Source organism: Meleagris gallopavo, chromosome 1 (genome assembly GCF_905368555.1).
Source record: "Meleagris gallopavo chromosome 1, MGAL_WU_HG_1.1, whole genome shotgun sequence".
Taxonomy (NCBI): Eukaryota; Metazoa; Chordata; class Aves; order Galliformes; family Phasianidae; genus Meleagris; species Meleagris gallopavo.
In genome coordinates this window covers 10,702,281-10,717,431 of record NC_139404.1, presented here as the reverse complement: position 1 = coordinate 10,717,431, position 15,151 = coordinate 10,702,281, and the positions used below count along the sequence as shown (strand labels likewise).

Here is a 15,151-nt window from a genome sequence, read left to right as displayed (position 1 = left end):
CACAAGTATTCACATAATACTTCCAGATGCTTGTAGTTCATGGGGACAGGAGCTTCTGCTTTCCCCTCCCTTTTCCGCCCCCCCCCCCCTTCACTTTCAGTACAATAGATGTTTTGAAAGTCTCTTCAACAATGCTATTTTAGTATGGTAAGTAATCATATCTCAGTCACCAAATCCTTTCTTGAAAAACAGCCTATTATATTCATTAGAATATGTGGCCTAAAACGCACGAGCCAACTCTTGGCTTGGATAGTGAAAACCTATGATGTCAGAGGATGTTCAGTGGAGTCTGAAAGAGTGCTGATTCTTTGTACTTTTATAGGCCCTAAGCCAATCAAGATATGGGCTAATTTGAAACAATATTAAGTCATCAGCTTAAAATCAAATTTTATTCTTTTAAAAAGAAGGGCTGAGAAGAATCATAGGTCATAGCATATTATCTACCAACTTATTGGTCATAACAGATTAAGATGTGATTTCTGCCTATTATTTTAATAATTGTCCACTCAAAGTTAGCACAGGCTTTATGGAACTCCTAATATAGAAGAAATATAGCATTAAGAATATAGAATTAAGTCTGAGAATTTTCTAGCGTACTGATATTTCTATTACTTTAATTTTGCTCTTGGCTTCTTATTAAAAGAATCACAATTTAAAGTGAATCTACATTTAATTTTTTTCTCTCAGAATATAAACATTCCATTAAATATTTATCTTTTTTTTTTTTTTGTCTGCCTATCTCCAGAACATCTGTTAATTGAATCTTTATTTGAATCTATTAGCAGTAGTTTGTTTTAAGTCAAGAAGACAAAAAAGAGTCTGGAGTTTGAATGGCAAGGAAGAACACAGTAACTTCTCCACAATTATAAGTTTAATCACTGTCAATTATTCAAATTCAATTAGGAGGAAGAAAAAAAAAAAACAATCAACAAAAAAAAAACATAGGATAGATACAAAATGTTTCTTAAGAGCTTTTCTATTTGCTGTTGTTAACATTTAGAACACTAGATAGAAATTTATCTTAAAGTACTTCCAAAGAATTGGAAAATTGAAGATAAACATTTTCAGTAATGTTTCGCCACAATGTTGTCTGTTTATTCCTTAGAGTTTCCTTATATTACAAACACTTCCAGAAATCATTGAAGACCATGTCAACATTAGTTAATATATGCATGGTATTTATATATATATTAACTTTGGAATTGGCAAAGATCACTCATCAGAATATACTAAATGAGTTTCTTATCCTAATTATCCAAAAACTGCTTCTGTGACTCAAATGTCACAGAAGTGAAAGAAGTAAAAATGAAAACAAAAAGCATGGCTGATTTTGATCTAATATCATGCATAGCATATTTTGCTTTCTCTTTACTTTTTCTTTCTAAGATAAGTATTTTTTTCTGAATATAAATTCATAATGTAAATTATGTTAGAAATAATACATTGGAAGAAATCTCTAAATTTGCCACAAGAAGGCATTATATATGCACTTAGAACAGAAAATATATCTCAACATAAACACATATTCTAAGAAATGACAATTCTTTACATTCATGTACTAAACAAGTAAATAATATGTATACCTCTGTAATTAGAAATACTTTCAGTGAGTTACTGAGAGTGGTTTAGTTCCCTTTGTATTTTCTTTCTGGATAGCCTGAAAATGCAAGGCCAAATAATAGGGAAAGTACTACTTTTGCAGTTTAGAAATTACCACAGAAGAAGGCAAAGCCAGAGGCTGGTGGTTTGACCTTTGGATGCAAATGAGAAAGTATGCCTTGGTGGAGCTGATGTGAAGCACTTGTTTATGCACACCTTTAAAACCCTATAATGAAAACAGATCTAATGTAAAGGAGAGCATGTGTGAGACAGAGGGGATGAATTCTGATCCTCTGAAGTTTTTGAGGAGTGACATAGGCTGAGAGAACAGGAAGAATACAGAGATGCACTGTATCAAAATGCAGACATGAGGAAGCTTTGTGATGGAAAAAAAATTGTCTCTTCCCTTCGTACCAGAAATGTTAGGGTTTTGGATCCCAAAACATGTTATTGTGACTTCTTGTTGTGACTTATTGGTGAATGGTGGATTGTTTCCCAGGAACATAGAAACTCTTCAGTCTGGAAAAACAAAACTTCTAAATAAATAATTGTGCACTACATAAAGCTTTCAAAGTCCTGAAGAGCTGTTACCATGTTAGCTTCAGTTCTGCATTTCATGGACAGTTTCTTGGCCCTACATTTTGGATATCGCAAGTAATCATTGTCTATGTCTTACCCTATTATATCAGGTGTTACTAATGTCTCTAAACACAGTATTTGGTTGTATTATCCTTCTTTTATGCATTCTTTCAATTCTGAGTCTCTTCAGAACATCATTTTCTGACTCAGTACTATTTAACATATACTAGGGATGTATTTCATTATCCTGTTTCCGAGAATTATGTAATTTATCACATGATGTCTACTTGTAAGTCACTGTCAATGAAAACTGAAGGAAAAAAAAAAATTTGGCCAGTAGAATACAACTGGATTTTGGATAAGTTTGGGATATTCTCCAGATTGTTCTTGGTTCTGGTAAAGCCAATAAGTCCACTGAGTTATGAGCTAATAATTAATTTTCATTAATGCATGTATTTGTAAGAACTATATAAACTCCCCAAGACAGTGATACCTCATTATCTGTTCTGGAAATCCTGCTATTAGTAATTGAAATAATGGAAATCATATCAATGAAATTCTTCATCTGCAGCATCACGTTTTCCACCTTCTTTCTTCTTCAGGAAGAATGCCAAGATTTTTGTTAAATTAATCAGGAAAAATTTGAAATGGTACAGCTGGGATAAATTCCAGTATACAGTCTGGGTAAGGCATGAGTACTTTTGTCATACTGTCTGGGAATAGGCAGCAATCAGAAAGCTCCATGACTGGCAGCTTTCATGAATGCTGCATTTGCTCCACCTGTGGAATGACTTGTACACCCACTTGAATGGATTCAATTATGTGCCTGAGCAATATCACATAATGTTTATTTGCCTTTATAATAATATTATAATTATTAATTATCTACTAGGAGATCTCAAGTAATAGATGACAAACTGGAGTTTTCAGGAACATGTAAATACTAGCCACTAACAGGAAATTATACTAGAGATTGTGGGGTCTTTGAAGTGCTGCAAAGTCATATGGATGGCCTGAAGAGCAAGCACTTCTATCCAGAGCAGCTAGTGCACCTTTATGATTCAGTTGAGTGTGGATATGTAATGGTATCTATACCTACTTGGGAGCAAGAAGCCTTCTGCCACGCTATTTTCTCCTTTGTATTAGTAACAGGCTTACACTATATCTTAACAATAATAGTAAAAAGGCAGTATTTCCCTTCTGTTGTTTTAGTTCTCTGTTTAGCATAAACATTATGTATCTTGGCAACATACATTAGGCACAGGTTTCAAGGTTTTTCAGCACTTTGCCAGTAACTTTAAACACAGAAGTACTTCATGAAATGCTATTTTAGGCAGTTCATTACAACTGGGTTTGAAAACAAGCAGGGTAGTCAGGTATGAAAGAGCTATTACTTTTCCTCTCTTAGAAGGAAATATCTGTTATCACTTCAGGAGTCATTGGCTTCAGTAGACCAATGGATATATTTTCCTTTACTCTCTTTTGTGGCATTGCTCTGAAGGAGATCTACAGCCTTCTACAAACTTCAGAATTGTACTCAGGTGTCCCGTTCTGTTTCTGCCTGTCTTTAGGATAATAGCTTTATTCAGGTGAGGGCTGGTCAAGAAACAAATGAGAGTAAAATAAAATATTGTCTGCTAACTGCTGTAAGTTTTGTATTTATTTCTTTTTAAAAATACATATATATTTTTTTTTTGTTATAGTTTTCAAGTTCAACTTCAAAATTTTTTCTATGCCTTTGATCATTAATTTCCTTGTGTCACAGTTTTACCTCCATTCCTGTGTGTGGTCCCTTCACCTCCTACAGAAAAGGAAACAAGAAAACTCTCTCAGCACGTTCTTTCTCTAACTTTTCTATAGGAATAGGAAACTTTTCAGAGAGGATCTGTTTCTCAGTATTTGACCTTAGCCTGTATTGCCTTTAGGTAGATCCTTAAAATTAATCCATTATGACTCTAAGTAGCTCAAAGCAAATACTGAGGAGCTTTATGAAGTTTTCAACAAAGTTCAGTAGCATCAGAACATAACCTGTAGTTTTGAAATTGTATGAATGTACCTTGTCTGAAATAGTGTCACACATTTGCCATGTATCTATGAGGCATTCTTCCAAATCAAAGAAAGGCACAAATTTAGCAACCTAGTTAAATTTGAAAGGGATTACTGTCGAGAAAGAACATTTACCAAGAGTGTCTTCCATCATATTTCAAATTCTGAGCATTCAAAGAACAATTCTGATATGCCAGAAAATTCTTTTAAAGTGCAAATGAATATTTCTGAGCCACCTCAAACAGCCTCAGGACTCATTCCTGCTTATTTTCATCCCGGGGTAATGACTGGTTAAAATATTTTTGAATAACAAGAACATCATTATCAAAAATCAACCCTCTTCAGGAAGATTCATGCAAAGAAAATGGAGCTCAAGTCGTTGAATACATCTTCCATTCTGAATAGTTTGTCACATGCTACTTACATCTTAGAGAGGATATTGATTTCCTAGTTGATTCTTAATCACTTTGTAAATATTTAAGTATGTTAATTTTGTTCTCCTGTGGTAGAAACTAATTTTAGACAATGATCTTTGTAAAGCATCTTTGTTAGTGAAGAAGTATTCAGGCCCTAGCTTCTGACTTCTTCACATCTTGTTATGTGGTTTACACAGGTGCAAAGTGATGTAAATTGTAATCAGAAGAGAATGATTTATTTTTTAATTTTATTTTCATGTTCTCCATGTACAACCACATTAAGTAAAGAACATGTGATCTCCTTATATGTGGTTAGTAGTTTTTTGTGACAGTGGAGCACAGGATTTGTACGCAGATCAGCAGTTGTACACAGTGAGCAGATGTCCCTCTGTACACAGTCCAAATAGAGTTAATTTTTATATAGGATGTACAAACATGAGGGAAGCAAAGGAAAAAAAAGGATTTCTTTTTGCTATTTATGTTCCTTTGAGGTCAATATATCACCTTAGGTAATATTAAAAATAAGCTGCAAATAATAACATTGAAGGGAATTCTGAGTAAAAACTTCACTTTCTTTATATGTGTTTCAAAAATGTATGTTTAAAAAAACAAACACCTAGTTATCATTATATGCACTATAGTTTTTAGAAACAAAGAATGCTTTGCTAACATCTATGGATTTTTTTTTTTTTTAAGTATTAATAACCAAAACCCCTTTATTTTTTTAATTTTTAACATCAAATGCAATTCAAATCTTTTGGCATTTAATGTTTACAGAAACAAAAATACTCCATTCTTATAATACTGTTTCAGATCTATGTTATTTGGAATCTACATTTTCTTTAGAAATTTGTCTCCGAGTATGAAACAAAATCTTTCAAGCTACCATAACTAGTGCACTGGAGCAAGTGTGTGTTGCATAGAAAATACCCGAAAGTATTTTCTTATTCCTAATATCTGCCTAGGCTGAAGGTTTTATCAGAGCATAACAGATAAATTAGAATGTCATCTGTTGGGGTGGGGAGAGTTTCAGTGAAATAAATTATACTATATATTATACCTTCTATCATAGTATCATATCATACCAAAACATATAAGGTAATCCCCATCATAAAGGAGTGCACCAGTTTTGTTTTAAACTACATTCATGTTAATGCAGCGTTACTCATCTGCAGTCTCTGAAACTGTCAACACTTTTGGCACCTGATAAGTAAATTGAACTAAATTACAGAATCACAGCATGACTTAGATTTTCAGGGATTCATCCCATTCGACACCCTCTCAAAGCAAGACCAATTCTGATGTCTAATCCAGCCTCTGAAAATGATGACATTTTTCCATATCCTATCAATTCTAGAACTCTCTGTGGATGGCAATGAATTCTAAGCAGCCCACTCCATTTTGGTTCTCTCATAGCAGAGTTTTTCCTCTATCTATATCTAAGGTTAATTTCTTGACATTGGTCTTGGCCTGTCCTTTCTTTGATCCCTGCCTGTCCTTATACTGTGCTCCAGTGAGGTGAATTTGCCTCTGTCTCTACAGTTCCCACCTATATAGTAAAGAAGAAATTTAGGAAAAAAATTCTTCTCTGAAAGAGAGGTAAAGCATTAGAACAGGCTGCCCAGGGAGGTGGTAGAGTCACCATCCCTGGAAGTTCTCAAGAAAAGAGTAGATGTGGCACTGAGGGACATGGTTCAGTTGAACTAGATGATTTTAGATTGCTTCTAAGTCTGCTGCTTTATTCCCCTTTGTCTTTTCCATTTTTTACTTCTGTTTGCTATTCCTAAGCAGGCACAGAGCATGGCAGGAAGGGCCAGCACAATTGGTTGATTTATGCACAAAAAGATGGCTATAACAGAGTTAAACTTTCCAAGATTAATTTTTAAGTAGAAAAATCTATCAATAAATGTTGATTTCAATAAACTTTGTACCACATGAAACTGTCTCAGCATATCCGTGATATAAGCAACGATACGTATTTGAATTTGTAATTGAGAACTGTGATTTATAGTGAAAGTATGCGTGGGTAGTTTATGAATGAGTACCTCACTGACAATCTGACCAACTTTGTGCAAGGGAAGTGAACTAATGAATATAATATCATATGTTTAGCTTGTGTAAGTGGAGGCAATCCTCACCAACTTCAGAGAAGCCTTCCTTGTTTACACCAGCTAGGAGCTAGCCCTGTGCATATGATCTGCAGCTGAATAAATGCAGATGTTAGCATTATACAAAGCTTACAGAGTTTCAGGTTACTTTTGTTAAACGAGGCATCTAACCCACAAGTTTGGATTTGGCAGCATTGAACCGCACTGCTGTCTGAGAAGAGACATAGGTTTGGAAATGAATGTGGCATTTCTGAGTCTTTGGAAAAAACAAATACTTGTATATCCTAACTGTACAAAGTAAAAAATAAAAGATAAAAAAAAAAAAATAAGTTGCAAAGCAAAGAAAATAAGGAATTGGAAAAAAAAAAAAAAAAAAAGAAGAAGAAGAAATTTGGAATCTGAAACAGTGATCAAAATATGACAGGATAATGTACATACTGCACAAATACATTCCCCACCTACAGCACAGGCATCTTAAGGATGCACTGGTTTTCCAAAGCTGAGATTTCTTCAAGTTTATTAAGTGTATTTACACACATCTAAGAAAATACGAGGTTTCCTGCAAATACTCTCTAATGACAAATGCCTGGGACAAAATCCTGTTTTGTGATGAAGAGGAGCTCCAGCAGTGTCCCTGAAGTCCTTGGGAGGGCTCACATAATGAAGTGCTGCCCAGCAAGAAAAGAGTTGCAAGAACTAAACCTTTAGTTACTTAATAGCACCAGTAAGATTTTAGAGCCCACAAGGCGCGCTAATTAGGCATGAAGGAAATAGTTGTCATGATAATATATTTCAGTTCATTAGGCGAATATACAGTGTATTTAACTTGGCTGACTTTTTCAGCAGTGTTTGCAAACAAACCTTCTGGGATAAACTGAAAATTCATAATACTGCTGACAATGATCTAACCAAATACATTTTGATGCTAACTAAAACAAAAATAGCTGTAGCTACCTCTGTTCTGTAACACCCACCAATGGTTTGACATTTCTGTGCTAAAGAAAGGTGAGCACTTGGCACCAAAGGTAGACAGTGTGCCTGACTATGTGTCAGCTGGAATGGCTGATGGATCTGGATCCCAGAGCTTGTAACTTCAGCAGAAAGTAGGTGAAGTTGCAGCCTGTAGCTTCACCATCACATATATGCTGATCAGCATAGTATCATTGCTAGAAGACTCTATGACTCATTCTCTGCTGTTTATTTGCTGCTTCTCCTGTTTATTTATCAGGAATATCTGTATATGTAATCAATCATAAAGCTCATAAAGAGTCAAAATCCAGTTTTGTTTCAGTGAATTGTGGGATTGAAGTACTCATTTTGTGTCTACCTATAGTGATTAAATAAACGTATGTTTAGGGAAACCTAAGGCCTATGTCCTGCAGGCAGCTAGAGTCACTGAGTCACTTAGCAGAGTGAATCCTTTGAGATTTTAATTCAACGAATGGTGCACTGAGCTAGTTATTATTTTGCAATGCAAGAAACCTTGCAACTTTGACAGTAACATTTTAACACAACCAGGAGGAAAACGATCCATTTTAAATGGTCAACACTTTTTATTCCACACTGTCACATGTTTCTCTTCCCACTTTCTCCTCTATTTCCTTTATGGTTTGCTGAAGCATTTACACAGTGGAATGGATTTGCTGGGTTGGCTAGATTTACTAATGAAGATAAAGACAACCAGATCTGCAAAGCATTTTATGGTTTCTCCCTCTATTTTCCCGCTAATGGGAGTTTACTTCCAGCCTGAGTTACAGAGTTACAGACAGATCTGAATGCCAAGCAGAGACATGCTGTATTCATTTCTGTTTTTAAATAACTGCACTGTGTCTTTGACTTAGTTGCCTTGACTGTAGCTTCCTGTGCTGGCAGCCAGCACACCACACAATTGCTGTCCCTCTCTTTGATCTTCTTCTCACACTACACCTTATTCTGGCTTTCCATCTAAAGCCAGCTATTCACCCTGGGGTCCTTGCTCTTTCTTACAATACTTTAAAAGCAGTTGTCCACAATTTAAATGCTAACTTTTACAACAAACAAACAAACAAACAAACAAACAAACAAAGCAAAACAAAAAAACCAACAAACCTATCAGTTATTCTTTGCAGCTATTTTTTTTTTTTCTTTTTCTTCATCCTTTTTGAGCAGTCCTGTGAGCCTTTTCCTTCTTCATCTGTATTTTGCCTCTTCACATTTAATATTCTTTGGATTATATTCTCTGTCCATGAATAAAAATCTTTATACTGCATATTATAATTGTTACACAACTATTTGTGAAAGCAGAAAGTGTGCTGCTGATTTTCCTGTAAGCTGACAGGTATTCATCCTGGGTTCCTTTAAAACCAAAGTGAATCAATAGGATCTAATGAGGAGCGATAACATTGCATACATTATGCATGAAAACAGGAATCACTGCCAAAAGCTCCTGTTGGGGCTTTGGAGGAACGATATCAAGAAGAACTAAAAGCAAGGTGGTGAAATATTCAGATATCCAGTACAGATATTATCTTCATTCTCCTACAGCAAGAACAAGCACTGAGCATGCATTTACCCTTTCTCCTCAATTCTGATTCATATAAAGAAAGAACAAAACCAGTGTCTATGGCAAGCAGCATAAAATTACGCTCCCATTGTCTAAAAAATATGTGAGCACCATATTGAAGGTGCTGCCACTGTGGCTGCTGTTTGGTGCAACATAATATTGAATTCAGGTATTATGTTTCAGTGGTGGATGAGATAGTTTTTGGAATACATACATTTTTTTTTTAACAAAGAAACTGTAATGTGCAGTGCACACAGAGCCATTCACTTAACCAGAGTGGTTCTGCAACACTCAGAAAATTAGTCATAGTAAAACATCCTGTGCCTGAACCTCCTTAATCATAGACTCATTAAGGTTGGAAAAGACCACTAAGATCATCTAGTCCAGCCGTCAGTACTTCCCCACCATGCCCACTAACCATGTCCCTCTACTCTTCTCTTGAAAACTTCCAGGGAAGTTTACTCCAGCACCTCCCTGCGCAGCCTATGAAAATACCTCACCAGACTTTCTGAGAAAGCTTAGAAGGTATACGAAAAAGATCTGCAAAAAAGTTAATCCTGTAGAGAGTGTAGATTGGGATCTATTCATGTATTTTTTAATTTTTTAAGAAAAGAGAGAACCATCAGCTGACCCCCTTTACTATCTTCCAGTAGTAGAGAGTTTCAAAACAAACAAAAAGTGATGATTATTCATGTAAAAGGTTTTATGACTTCGGAGTTCTTTGCCAAAGGTTGTTGTGTTTGCAAACTATTTATATGGGTTTACAGACAGATTGGATGAGCACTTAGAAAATAAATCTGGAAGTCACTGGAGGCAGACAGATTATTATGTGTGAATTATCATATCATACATGCTTTCTCTGATCCTCTTTTTCCTTATATGTCCAAATGTGGACATTTTGGAGACACTGCTGGGCTATACTAGCTATGAGTAACTAACTACTGAACAAGATTTTATTGTTATTATTATTATTTTTAATATGATGAAAATTACCACAAAAGATTTCTTAGATTTACTTACTTTCAAGCAATTGCCGTCTTTAACTGCCATTAAAGAATGCAGGTTTCCAAGTTGTCTAGAGAAGTTAGAGAAAAAGAAGAGGTGCAAATTAGGGATACAATTTTGTGTTTAAAAATGTCTAATCAGAAATTTTTCCACATGGAAAGATTGTAAGGGGATTCTTTTCCTTTTCATTCTGTTGCTGTAGGAGGATCAGACTAATACAGAAGTGTACTGTAATGTGCCTGGGGATTTTGACTCACACAGCAAGCAGACATATAGGAGCTCTGAAAATGAAGAATAATAAGTAAGTCTTCTTCAAAGTTTATAATTAAAATGATCTTACTCTCCTCTGGTAGTTTGATGATGATCCTCAAAGCTGGATGAGACATAAAGATGATCGTCTGCCATTATTAAATACCCCATAATTTATTTTAAGTCTGATCTTGAGAAGAGAAAATGCTCCTGTAACATCTGTAGACTTGCAAAATTGCAGGTCTTAGCACTTATCCGAATTGCTGATTAGCAAGAACAGAGATGTTAGCCCTATGGTCCTTGGCAAATTCCAACTAAATGAAAGTACTGTTTATAGTGGTGCCTACATTTTCCTCTGGTTTTACATGGATACAAGTAAATTTTTCAAGTCTCCTCCCAGAAAAGTAATGTGCTGACTAAGTCAGAATGATTCATTCTTCATACTCCTTATGTGGATGCATTCCAATAAAACAGAAATCCTGGGAATGTCTGCAGTACTGCAGAACTGAGCTATACTAGATAGCCATTAAGTGTAATGCACTAGATTTGTATAATAGAACGTTATATAAAGTATTTTTTTTCTCATTCGTCTAATATACTGGCAGATAAACAGACTCCACTGAGTCATAGCCATGACAGTAAATACTGGTTATTTTGAGCGTGGAAGAACAAAGTTTTATTATAGAGCTCATAAAATGCTTCATGAGTTTTAGGGAGCAAATACTGGAAAGAAGAGTACTTATGAAGGAGGAAGGATCCTCACAGGAAAAATGAATATCACTTACTGAACTTCCAACAATTCAAAGAGAAATGAAATTGAATTTCATATTTTTCCTTCGAGGACTGGTAGGTTTTGTTGTTTTTTTTCTATATGCTGATAAAAGGCTGTACAAAATTTGCGGATGAGGGGATATATCTCGCATACTGGCAGCTCTGAGCATCTTGACTGTAGACATTGCAGTCAGCAAATTGAATAGTATGGTGTCAGTTTACCCCTGATGAGGTCTGGGTATGATTTTTGGAGCCTCCGTAATCTGTCTGGAACATGGACACAGCCATATATTTCACATGACATCTGAATAACTTAAAAAATTCTTCTAGATAAAATTTTGCTCTGATACTGTAAAATGTTAGGAGATGGATGGAGTTCTTAAAAAACTGTGCTCTTGTTTAGAAGACATTCCCCAAATCCCTTGGCTATTATAATAAGATCTAAGATCTAAACTCTCTCAGCAAGCCCAGACATGGGCCACATAGTTGCATCAAGACGATGGGATGGATGTGGCTTACTGCTGGTGCAGGAGCAGAGGGCTTGCCCTGTGCAGGCCACGAGAGCAGCTCTCTCTCCATCCCCCCGTCTGACTCAGCACTTGTTTCCATGGCAGTCCAGGCTCAAATGCCAGGAATGCTGGGGTGTGAACAAAAAGGAGAGGTTTTACATTACCCTGTTACTCCATTGCTGTGACTAACACTTGCATTACTCAATTCCGTGAGCTGGCAGCCAGCATCGATATAGATTTGGACTTTCAAGCTTGAGTTGTTTTTGTTAACAATGACAGTTGTAAATAAAACCAGGCAGCTCTAAGGGGAAAAAAGAGAGAGAGAAAAGATTATGATTTTGTGTAGTCAATCTGACAGGCAAAAGATTTCAAGGTGCTTCTTCATGGGAATTCTCCCAAATGTCCAGCAGAAGGCTGTGGATTGCCTAACTCCTGTTCCTGCTTGGCTGTAGTGCTTGGTTCACTGTGATATATTGCAATGAAACCTTGAAGCAAAAAGGTTATTGATAGTTCTTGAGATTTATTAACTCCCACTGAATCCCTTTCTATGCCAGACATCAATTAGTAATTCCTGTGGAACCTGTTTGGGTAACCTGTTCTTATCTCCTTTTGATAGAGAATAAAAGTTTTCTTTTCCGTACTGTCCTTCTGCTTCATTTGATGTTTGTGAATGTAGTTTGATTGTGCTAGGCTGATATGAGTAAACTATGTAATACTTGACATTATTTTGTTGGCATCAGATTTTCATGTACTTACATCTTTGACATTTTTATGGCAATTTCAGTATTAACAAAGAACAGTAACTTATATTTCCCCTGTGATTTTTTAGTTGTTATTATTAACAAATAAGATATTTTTTTATTTTTATCTAAGTTGGCATTATCCTCAGTGACATTGGACAGGTGTATATAAAGATGGACCATGAAAGTAACTGGTTGTATAAATGTGAGGAAGAGAAGATGGTAAGAGATAGAAAAATATTCCTGCAAAATATTTCTGAATGTTCTTCATGGAAATGCAGTGAGAATTCAGAGTACTGACCTAGTGGACATGAGAGAGAAAAATAGCTGAGAAATTTGATTTGGCAATATTAGAGACCTTCAGAAGTTAAAATAAAATTGATCTATTAAGTAAAAATTGTAGTTACAAAATATAACAGGAGCATTGGTATTTGCTCAGATTAAGAGAGTACTGATTGCTGTGTCTGCAGTGAATTCTTAATTGTTTTCTCCTTTTGCTTTTGATAGCACATTTATTTGTAGTCAGTGACACAATTTCCAAGACACAGGAATGAGATCTTTTAACTATCTTAACTTGGAGAACTGTTATTTGTACAAAAATTGTTGGACTTTTTCTTCCCTTCTTTCCTAGCACAATAATTGCTTTTGTTTAAAAGCTAAACAGAAACCCAGAAACTCACACGCCAGACAAAACGTAAATGATTCCATGACCCTGTTAACCCACTTAAGCTGACGTGTCTTATTACCAGTTCCGTTTATGCTTAAGGGAAATCGCAGGGTTTTTTTTCTCTCTTCTACAAATAGTTGTTACATCTTTGTAGTAGTTCCAGGTCTAATAAAGAGGAAGCCTGATGCTGTGGTATGAATCACTGAACTTATGATGCAAGTGGTGTCTTTTTGTTTGTGCTGGGAATTTTGGAGGATAAGTGAATGAGCACAACGTCAAACTGGGTAACCAGTAAACACATGATGATACTGGCCATGGCACAGATAGGAAAGACCAGTGACACCTATGCTGAAACTTTCCACAGATAATGCAAAATGGAAAACCATCAAGCTGTTCTGCTCTGTTAGTACATAGGATCACAGTCGGTTTCTGTTACTGCATCAAGCTGTCATGTCAGCTAAGTTTAATGAATTAGAAGATTACTTTTTTTTTAATTATCAATGTTATTTTTGAGTGCTTTGATACTTAGGTGTACCTGTTTGGGATTTTATCTACTTTTCAGGATATAAAATGCAGATTGCTGCAGAAGTAATGCTTCATATATTTCTATGGAAATGCCAACAGATATAAAGAGTGCAATAACTATTTGATAGAGGAAAAACTCAGCTACAAAACACTATTTTTCAACACAGTCACCACCATTACCGTATGGTTCCGGTGGTTTCCCTTTCTGCAGTCACCAGGAACTTTGCCTCACAGCCGTAACTTTTTAAATACTATGGAAAGTATCTTGGCAACCATATCAGCCAGCTCCTTTAGGACACTGGGATGTATTTCATCAAGTCCCTTGTACAAACTGAATCTCATGAGATGGTCTTGGAATTACTCTGCTCTTTAAATGGGAGTGACTTTGCTCTCCTAATCCCTGCCTAGAGGTTCTGGGATGTTCACTCCCATATGAGGAAAGGCTGAGTAACCTGGATCTGTCCAGCCTGCAGAAAAAAAGACTGGGGGGGGGATCTGATTAATGTTTATAAGTATCTAAAGGGAGGTGGGAGGGAAATTGATGAGGCCAGGCTCTTCTTGGTGGTGTGTACCAACAGGACAAGGAGTAATGGCCTGAAATTAGAATATAAGAATTTCCATACAAACGTGGAAGAACTTCTTTATGGTAAGGGTAACAGAGCACTGGAACAGGTTGTCCAAAGAGGCTGTGTAGTCTCCTTCGATGGAGATATTCAAGACCCATGTGGACACCTACCTGTGTGATCTATTGTAGGGTATCTGCTTTATCAGGGGAGTTGGACTCAGTGATGTCTTGAGGTCCTTTCCAATGCCTGTGAAGCTGTGAATCTGTGACATGAGACGCAGTGAAAACTGAGGCAAAGAACTTGTTAAATACCTCAGCCTTCTTCATGTCTATTGTTGCCATATCTCCTTCCTCATTTATCAGAGGAGGTACGCTCTTCTTGGCCTGATGTACTATAGAATCCCTTCTTGTTTTTTTTTTTCTTCTTCCTCTTCACATCTCTCACCAAGTTCTGTTCCATACATGCCTTGGCTTTCCTAATCTGATCTCTACACATCCATATGGCACTCCTGTTTTCTTCCCAGGCCACCCATCCCTGCTCCCACTGCCTGCACGTGTCCTTCCTTATCCTGCAGTTCGACCACAGGTCCTTGCTCAGCCATGCCAATTTCCTCCTTCCGGATTCTGGAGTTCCCCACAACTGAAGGTCTGGGCAGCTCTGTTTCTCCACAGGAGATCTGTCTGGGTGCACATGTCAGCCTGGTGAGGCTGTGGCCTATCTGTCTCGGTTTCTGCCTCAGCCCCTCAAGTCAGCTGTACCTTCCTCTTCTCAGATGAGAAGTAAGCAGCCCACCTTGCACCCTCCCTGCTGAACTGCCACACAAAATGCT

The 15,151-nt window shown here is 36.4% G+C and overlaps 1 long non-coding RNA gene across 14 annotated transcripts in view; it reads left to right on the top strand.

The window, feature by feature from the left end:
* The window catches only part of LOC104916191 (uncharacterized), an 89,963-nt gene that overhangs the window by 6,324 nt on the left and 68,488 nt on the right, over positions 1 to 15,151 (top strand). For 10 of the 14 annotated variants that reach the window (XR_014881159.1, XR_014881168.1, XR_014881157.1 and 7 more), the window contains 2 exons: positions 10,498 to 10,596; positions 11,258 to 11,390. This is a non-coding gene — a long non-coding RNA (uncharacterized LOC104916191). Of the gene's footprint in view, positions 1 to 10,497; positions 10,597 to 11,251; positions 11,391 to 15,151 lie in introns of all 14 variants that reach the window. The other 4 variants (XR_014881156.1, XR_014881165.1, XR_014881164.1 and 1 more) reach the window with 2 other exon arrangements.